Below are 10,369 nucleotides of genomic sequence, written 5' to 3' on the forward strand. Positions count from 1 at the left end.
AAAGCTTGAAAGTTGAGGTTAAAGTCTAATCACATTATAGAGCTTATAAAACAAAGCTCTAAATAGTCACCAGATAAGAATCCTGAACATCTTTTCCATTTTTGTGTAGTATTAAGAAGAAGGGAATAATTAATTCAGAAACAATTTACATAGGTATTACACTAATGAGACAAATTGAAAATGATGTTCCAGTTTTAGTTAGGGTTTTCTTGTTAAGATTTTGACCCAGCTAAAAGTACCTGTACTTATAAAACAAATTATATCATTGAACATGCCTCAGGAAATCTTTAGTGAAAAATAAAGTAGCTTCTTCTATGCAGATAGTGATTCAGGAAACAAGATGAAGATGTCATTAATATGTTACCCACCTGGCAGAGCAGGGGTCTTTCTGTGAGTTTATATTTTCTTCTGAATACCTTATGGTACCCATCATGTTTTATCATGATTGTTAATTCATTTGTCTTCTTCCTCACAGAAGCTCCCTGAGTACATAGTGAAACTCTCTAAATTATCTATCATCTCTTCCCAATCTCTGGTACGTACTCATTAACTGTGAACTGACAGGACAAGTAAATGAACCAGAATAGAGAATGAAAAGTGTAACCAAGATAAAATCATATTACATAAAATAGGAATTGGTAGAGATAAGGGAAATTAACTCTTTTATATCTTATTTACTAAAACATGGAGAAATGACAATGTTGAAAGATAATTAAGAAACTATAAGTTTTGGGTATTCCAAAATTCATACAAGTGTTGGCATGCTTTGGTGGAGAGGCAGAAAAGGAGGGTAATAAACCCTGACCTCCTTTAGGCATGTTTATGATCATGTAACCATATACATCGCAACTGTCTCAGTCTTTAAACTCTTCTTCATACCCAATATCTAATGATATCATTATGATCCAATTAAATTTTCATTAATTTATCCTCATAGCCATGTTGGTCTGCCTTATTGTTTTACAGAAATGTAATCTTAAATGTTCTTTAAATTTCAACAGTTATCCTTCAAGGAACAAAGATAGTCTGTATGTGAGGATGCTGTTTCCGCTAAAATGTCATCTTAGTCAATATAGAAAGGTAAAAATAGAAACAATTTTGGATAGCTAGCACTGTAAGAGTAGCCATCTGCTTCTCAGAAAGATATAAATGTGTTTTCTTATTTCTTTCTTCAAACTAATCCAAAAGATTTCATTCCTAAAATCTGACATTATGATATTTCCCCAAACAAAATTTCTGATATTTTTATGGACAAATAATTGACTTGCAAACACCTTGGATGAACTTTAAATAACCCATCAAATATTGTTGATGGGTACTACATGAAATGATCCAGCAGCCATCTGGAGACCCGTTGGACGATCCAGCTACCATTTTCCAGATTGAGAAAGCAATCAAAGGAGGAAAATGGGAAGAGGACCACAGCAGATGGTACTCCAGCTGAACTCCACAAGTGTGGGTACACAGCAGTACTGAGCACTCTCACCACTTGCTCAAAACCATATGGACACAGAGACATGCAGCCATTGAGGGACACCTATATCTTAAAAGAAAGAATACGACCTAAGTTAGGGTACAAAGAGGTACTGTGTTAATTGACAGGAAGTTGCAAATCTAGATTTTGCTAAATTCTCTGTAATCAAAAATAATTTACCTTGGAATATTATAATCATGATAATGTAGAAATTAAAAAATTATTATTCATAAAATAGAATAAAATTGTTTAGAAAAATTATTGAAATACATTGAGTTAATTCAATTTTTACTTAAAAGTTAATAAAAACATGAATATTCTATACATTAGATGTTATCTAATTTATTTACGGTGTGAATTCTACAACCTTATACTATTTCAGGTCACAGTTGCTTTTTAATATTCAAATTAAATAAAACAACGAAAGACAAAAGAACTTATTGAAAGGACTAATGCTTAGAATTATTTGGGTTATAATATTATGTTAAACACATACTTGTTCCTATCATTGAGGAAAAAAATCTAATCTAATAGAAGCTTACAGACCAGCTCTTTTTTGCATAGAGGGGATCTGTGTAAATATAATAAATTATTTATTTCTTATTTAACACAAAATGTCTTGGACAACCATGGATAAAGCAAAGACGTCTATAAAGATGTATTTTCACTTAGTTTCGACCTCTGAAACAGTAGCACCATCTTCACTAATTGTGTACCCCCTACAAATATTGGAAAACTTGGTCAAAACAAAAGACTCTGAAGTAGAAATAAAATAGATGAATTCTTCAAGAGAAAACAAAAGAAGATATTTTGATTGTTTGGTATCTATGTTAGTTACTTTCTCCTACGATGAATTTTGTCATGAAGCTTCTTGGAATGCTTACTGGAACTGAATATATAGAGAAAGCTCCTGGGGCAACTGACCCAGGAACTGCTTAACTCTGCACTGACTTTTGCAGAATATTTTAGCACACTGTTGTCCTTATCTCTTCTACATTGGCAAAGAATAAAAGCTACTGAAAACAGGAGGTTTCTTCAGGTGAATTTCAGAGCTAATATCGTAAGAACATGTAGAAATGATGGATTGAATGCTATGTGTACAACTAAAGTTCCACATCTAAGTTTACAGGGAAGAAGTCAGAAATATGTTTTCCCACAAACAGACTGTCAGTATTTTTTAAAACCAACACCCCAGCCCAATTGTAAGTAGAAATTTTAAGCCACACAGTCTTAAAATCTGTTGGATAATTTCATTATAAACTAAGATGACCTCAATTTAAATGAAGTTATTATAAGAACAAAGCGTATGGAACATTCTCTGTGTGTCAGGCACAGTGCTTAGTTTAAATGGATTATTTAATTCTCATGACCACCCTGTGAGAAGAAAACATTAGCATTGTCCGTTCTTGGCTTTGAGAAAAATCAATCTGACTGAAGAGCTCTTTTTGATCTTTATCACCATGCTATACTGCTTCCCTTAGAATAATCTACCCCAAATATTCTGGAACTCATTACTTTTAGAAATGAAGAAAGCACAACATTTTTAAAGCCCATATCTCTTTTTGATAACTAGCATTAGTGTTTTGTAACTTCTGGATGCAACTCCGTACAACTGATTAGTTTCTAAGTTTTGGTAAAAATTGGCTTTTAATGTACCAAGGATTGCTGACATATAATATCATCTTTTTTTTATATACCATTAGTAGTAGGTGGACACAATATCTTTATTTTATTTTATTTATTTATTTATTTATTTATTTTTATGTGGTGCTTCACACGTGCTAGGCAAGCGCTCTACCACTGAGCCACATCCCCAGCCCCCTAAAACCATCTTTTTAATTAAATTAAGATTAATTTCAGTGTTTTTTGTTTTTCATTTTTACCTGTTAACAGATAGATCCATTTCCCAGGTATTGTACGCTTCACATGAAGTCTTTCTTCTGGGAGAAATATTGATAATTCCTAGGTCTTTATGAATAACTTCAGTTACAAATGTAAAGAACCTAGTCAAGTATCAGTCAGTGGAAGTCATAAAAATTAATTAATATTGGCAATCATGAATATGTGAAAATTAAGACTTACCTGCTATAAGTTTCAATAGTTGGAATCAGTTAACTCTTCCATCTTTTCTAGAGCTGAGTCCAAGATATAAATGGATTGGATTTAATAAAATTAGTGTTTTGTGTATTGATAGTATTACTGAAAATTCAACTTACAAGCTGCAACTATGGACTGTCAAATCTACCTTTACAAGTCAAAAAATGGAAAAAGAAGAAATTCCTTTTTTTTGACAGGTTTCATGCACTTATCAATTATCAATATTTATTTATTTTGTATAAAAACTCTATGTTGTAGCCACAGCTGGAGTCTGGGTCCTCTGTAGAGAGACTCTGGTGTGGGTTTTCACAAGATGGTCAGTGAATTCCTGATAGGGAGACTTGGTGAACACAGTTTCTTTCCAGAGATCGGGAGTCAAATATCTGTATGTCTTGGAGATGGCATCAAAGGTGACCTTAGCAAAGTTGCCCAAGGTGGCACTGCAGCCCCTGGCAGAAATATAGCAGTCATCAATACCAGCCATCAGCAGCAGCTTTTTGGGCACAGGGGCTGAGACAATGTCAGTACCTCTGGGGGCAGGATGAGCCGCACCAGCACAGAACCACAGTCCAGTCACCTTGCAAGGGACAGTGTGGGGCTTGCCAATCTTCTTCCCCCAGTAACCTCTCTGCACAGGAACAATGCAGAGCTTGGCCAGGAGATGGCCCTCAGATAGCAGTGGCTACCTCCTTGGAGCACTTTATTCCCAGTTCAACGTGATCATTGTAGTCCCCGATAGCTACAAATGCCTTAAACCTGGTCCACGGGCCAGCACGGGTCTGCTTCTGTACAGGCATGAGCTTCAAAACCTCATCCTTGAGTGACGCCCCCAGGAAGAAGTCGATGATCTCAGACTCCTTGATAGGCAAAGAGAAGAGGTGGATCTCCTCCAGGGACTTGATCTTCACGTCCTTGACCAGGCGGCCCAGCTTGGTGACCAGGATCCACTCCTTGACTTCGTTCTTGCCTCCCCTGAGCCACAGCCCCGCCCCAACCAGGGCCTCTGCACTGGCTGGGGCCTCGGAGACTGCTGCTCCACGGAAGCTGCCAGGACACCCATTCCCAGCCCCTGGGCACTCCAGGCCCTCCTGCTGCACCAGCATCATCCGCCATTTGGTGTTTTCCCAGAGAAGAAGCAGAAATTACTTTTGTGTCATATCTAAATATTTTGTATGGAGATGTCAGAGGTCCAATATACTCCATTACTCAGCTTTGTGACTGTGAATGTCTTGGCACTTCCCATTCACTGTTACAATTAGGGCAGAGATTTTGTACTCGATTTTCTGCTTCTACTTCACAGTCATTTGTTGTCAGCATGAAGTAATAGAAGGGGTGTGTTTAGGGGTTTTCTTTTTTTTTTCTTTAGCTTTTGTTATTCTCTAAGATCACATAGGTGAAAAAATTATTGCATGTTCTCTATTTTAAGGAGCAGCCCAATTTCGCTCACCTACGAAACCCTCGAGTCTGCCTCCCCGACTGACTTTTCTCTTTCACTCCTTTATTGCAATGTTGTAGAATCAGGCTACTGGTGACCTAAATAATTCACTCTAAATTACTTTTGACACCTATTTTCTGTAATGATTAACAAATAAATGTCTTTAAGATGCCAGCCTGCTCTGTAAGGTGGTATATAAATGCTAAATATTTTCTATTTATACTACTTGTAAAGACTGAATACACACACCCCACCACCAACAACAACTACAGTAACATCTGCTGTCTTCATGTAGATATACTTTGAAAAGCTCCAAAATGTATATTCAAATTTTGAAGGATTCTCAAATGGCCATAATTATATATTTTTCAGATTAATTCAAATAAAATAATGATTTAATATTTCTATTTTTAAAAAATTTACCCCTTCCCCTATGGTGCTATTTAAAACAAGTAATCAATTACTAAATTTTTCAAATCAAAAAGAAAATGGCATTTGGCTATTTTTAAACAATTCAGATTTTATATATATATATATATATATATATATGTATATATACACACATACACACAGGTATACATACACACGTACCACATAATTGTTCTTTTATTTCACTGTATTGTATTAAGAAAAGTTAACATGGGATCTACCCTTTAAACAAATGTTTAAGTGTACAATAGAACACTGTTAATTGTAAGTACATTTTAAAGAGCATAAAATGTACAACAGAACTTTAGAATTTATTAATCTTGCATAACTGAAATTTTATACCTGTTGATTAGAAATTTCCCACTTCCCTTCTTCCTTGTCCATGACAATTCCATTCTGCTTCTATTACTTGATTGTTTTAGGTACCTCATGTAAGTGGAATCATACAAAATTTGTGGTCTGACGGGATTTTTCCACTTAGTTTAATGTTCTAAAAAGGTTAATCCAATTTGTCACATATATCAGTGTTTTCTTTTATAGGGCTGAATAATATTCCATTGAATGGTTTGTTTCCACATATTGGCTTTTTAAACAATGCTACAGTTAACATGAGTTTGCTAATCTCTTCAAAATACTGATTTCAATTATTTTGAATAGATACCCAGTAGTGAGTTTGCTGAATCACATGGTAGTTCCATTTTTTAATTTTTGAAGAACCTCCATACTGCTTTTCACGGAGGTCTTTCCATTTTGCATTCCCGCCAACAGTGTATATGGGTTCCAGTATTTCCGCAGTCTTTACAATATTGACTTTTTTAAAAAAATAGTCATTCTAACAGGTGTGAGATGATATCTCATTTGATTTGCACTTCTCTGGTGATTAGTGGCACTGAGCATCTTTTGAAATACCTACTGGCATTTGCATAAATTCTTTAGTTAAATGTCTATTCAAGTCTTTAGTCCCTTTTTAAATGGGTCATTACTTTTTTGGCTATTGCATTATAAATTTTTCTTATTTCTTTTAAAATTAATTCCCTATCAGCTATGATTTGCTAATATTTCTCCTATTTTATACATTGCTTTTCATTCTGTTGATTTTTCTCTAAAGACAACACACATGCACAGGCATATGCTGTCAAAACTAATAAACACATTTAATAAATATGCAGGATACAAAATCAACATACAAAAGTCATTTAAAGTATCTGAAATGGAATTTGGGAAAACAGTTCCATTTTTAATTGAATCCAGTTACATAAAATACTTAGTAATAAACTTAAAAGGGACACAAAAGTCTAACTTATCCTATAATCAAAGAAAATAGTTGGCTTTTATAATTTTTGAAAAAATAGCTTCAAACGTAAGATGTATACTGAGTGCTATTAATAATTAGCAGACTGTTTCTAATTACCAGGTCATTTGTCCTATTAATATATTCTACACCCCAATAAGTTCAGCATATTTAGAACATGTAGGTTTTTACAATATGAATTACATATTACATGGGAAATGAATCTTATTTCTAGAGAATTTCAAGTGGAATTTCACCAAGTTGGGAACATTTATGAATGTGATGTTTCTTACAGTGAGATTTGTATTTTTATTTTTTATGCAGTTGATAAAATCCTGGCAAAAATGAAAAGTTCTATGGGAGTTGGTCTTCCAGTTCAGAGAATTTCACAATAAGTGTAGCCTTCGATATGTTGCAAGAACAATATTTGACCTAACTGCCTGGAAGAAGATTTTAATTTACATGTGCAACATTATTTTTAGTATTGGGTTAAGAGTTAAATTTTAACATGTGAGATTATCTCTTATTCCTACAAATATATAAAACTTTATCCCAAAAATCTTTAAGAAATAGGTGGAGTAGCATTAGGACCAGAAATGGAGTGTGGAGAGCATTATTCACCTTCATGGTCTGTGCTTCTGCCCTCAAGTTCAGGATTCGCACGTCTTCTGTCTGCTGCTGTGAGTCACTTATGTTTCGAAATAGTCACATAAGCAAAGCTCATCTCACTTGCTATTAGCACCTACAGGACCATTCTTTCATTTGCCAGCAAGTACTCACTGAGATCCATTCCCTACGGTAGGAACTTTAAATTCAAACTCAGTTCGTGCCCTCATACATACTTTAATAAGCAATCAAGCACATAATAATAATTCTTATAAAACAAAACAGATTTAGGAGAGAGAGAGTAAAGGTCACAGGTACGACATGACATTTGATCAGACTATTGCCTCAAATGAGATTAAAAAAAAAAACAGTATGACTTTCTAGAGAACACACATTTCAGAAGGGAAATTAGCAATCACAAAGGCCTTACAACAGGAACATGCATGTGCAGTTGAGGACTTAGTTCATTGGTACTTCGCTTTTCAACTTTATGTCTTGGTACCTGCAGTGCCCTGGCCTGGAATTCCCTTCCCCACTTCTTCATCTCCTGTTTTTCATCATAAAACCCATCATCATCTCCAGCACATGTTGCTTAAGCTCTCGAACTGGTCCAGTGCTTTCCCTCCCTGTTCTCAGAACTTACATAAATGTTAGCCTTTAACATTCTTGACTTTCTTCGTTTTATTTTAATAATAAAACTTTAATAATAATAGCTTGGGAGTGGGAGAAGCAGGAACTTTCTCTAATGAGTTTTGTTTGTTCAGTATCTAGTACAATGTTCAGGTCATCATAGCCTCAATAAAGAAAGACAGTGTTGATTATGAAATCATTTTATAGAACCTATTTTCCTTTCTTCAGGTTAGAATTATAAAGATTTTCTTCAGACACATCCTTAAAAGGTGATGCCCCTATTTTGGAGTTTTTGTCATGACAGATTCCCAATCTTCAAAATCAGCATTTTTGGGGGAATCTGGTTTTCAAAATTCTGAAAGAAGCTTAGACAAAATTAGGTCAAATTCATTACCTTCATAAATAAAACAACATATTAAAGACTTCATTTGCTAGAAATGGTTTGTTTCATATCAGAAACAAATGGCACTATATGGTAAAATCCAAAAAGTTTAAAAGAAAAATCAAAGATGAGAACTGTTCCAGATTGCATTGGTATTCCATCAGATTTTCATAATTAGAGCAATTATGAAACCAAGAACTATTTTTTCTGACTGTGACATCTATATTATTTAATATTACAAAAGAAGGCCTATAAAAGCATTAAGATGAATGTCAAGATAAATCAGTAGCATACAGATACAATTTATTTTTGATTGCATGAACAACTATGTGTTTGAATTTTGTAATTTGTTCATTTCTCAAAAGAAGTTTTATTTGCATTTTAAATTTTTTGAAATATTATTGGCTTATATTAAGTATTGGATCATTGTGACAAAGTACTACCTGATAGGCCCAGAATCTAACCAAATCATATGGTCATTGAACAAATTGCCACTGTATTTCTTGGCTTTGATGAAAGTATATTCTTCAGGGTAATTGCTCTTTCCCATTTGCCAGTATATTGTCAGCTCTCAATTAACTGCACATGGATGCTCTTTATTTAGTAAGTGTTGCCACTTCTCAGCTGTTTCTTCCTTCCAGGATCAGTGTCCACCTCACTGCATCATCCCATTCTCCCACATGTGCATTTTCCTCCATCTGGTTCTCTTAATGGGAAATCAAAAAGAATGTTTACTCTTCTAGGCATTTTGATATGCATTTAGGTTACCCATTGATGAAAAAAATAAACATGACCCAAACTCTCAATAAACTAAAATTCTAACCCTGGAGGCCTGGAGTGGAGATAAGTACATGAACAGATCACCTCAATACAATAGAAAATGCCATGAGGAGTGAATGGAGTGACATAGCAGCCTTGAGGAAAGACCCTCAGCTCCCCTGGATAGGCTTCCTGGGGAAAGTACCACCAGGGCTGCAACTAGAGCAAAAATAACTCTTAGATATAGAAGATCATTTAAGGGTAAAGCAAAGGCACATGCAAAGACCTAGCAGAGTGAAGAGAGTGTAGATGGTCAGATGACCAAATATATGAGAGGGAGAGAGGCATCTCTGGAAGAAGCCTCATTTGTGGTATCGGTTTTTTTGACTCTGTTACTCCCACGATCTGCATAAATGGGTACTCCATGAATATTTTTTGGTTGATTAAGTGAAGATTAAATTTGTCTCTCAGAGAACTCAATACTAACTGTTGTTGAAGTAGAAAAGAGTTAGTATTAAAAGGTACATTCAAAGGATAATAGATTCTTAATATTTTTCAGTTTTGAAATCTTAAAATTTTCAAGTTTTCAGACAAAGGCATTGGTTTAGTTGAGAGATTCTTTCACCAAAGTTTAATCACTTTTGCTTTTGACTTGAACTGTCACTCCATTGAAGATCATTTTCTTAAAAGAAAGATAAGAGAAAAGGGGAAAAAACAATTTAAGAATCTGGAGACAGATGTTATGTACATAGAAATGGTGAGAGGACAGCAAACAGCATTAAGCAGATGCTCAGTGAGTGCCTAGAGTCACTCACCAGCTAGGTGACTCGCTCCATATTACCAGAAAAGGGAATAATTCAGAGTTTCAAAAACTGACCATTGTTTTAAACATCATAAACTTTTGGAATAGTTTACAGGGAGTCCAGTTTCAAATGGTAAATTCATAAATGGCAAGGATCTAACATGAATGACAACACTGATATTTCTGGAGATTTCTCAGATCTGTCTCCACTTACCTGCTTATCAGAGTTATTAAGTCTCTCAGCCTTAAGGACTATTGAACCAGAAAGGAAAGTCTTTGATTAGTTGATCTTCTTTTTGAGTTACCCTCTTCATATATTCTTTATGATAAATATCTTAAAATTGACTGTAATGCAATACCTAAAGGTAAGCTTGCAGTATGTGAGAGTGCTTTGGGAAGCCAGGCGTGGTGGCCCACGCCTGTAATCTTGGGAGGCTGAGGCAGAAGGATAGCAAATTCGAGGC

The 10,369-nt window shown here is 34.8% G+C and overlaps 1 pseudogene; it reads right to left on the reverse strand.

The window, feature by feature from the left end:
• Positions 1-3,803: 3,803 nt before the first annotated feature.
• LOC124992520 (40S ribosomal protein S2-like) lies at positions 3,804-4,684 on the reverse strand (annotated as a pseudogene).
• Between the last annotated feature and the right edge of the window lie 5,685 nt (positions 4,685-10,369).

Source organism: Sciurus carolinensis, chromosome 1 (assembly GCF_902686445.1).
Source record: "Sciurus carolinensis chromosome 1, mSciCar1.2, whole genome shotgun sequence".
Classification (NCBI taxonomy): domain Eukaryota; kingdom Metazoa; phylum Chordata; class Mammalia; order Rodentia; family Sciuridae; genus Sciurus; species Sciurus carolinensis.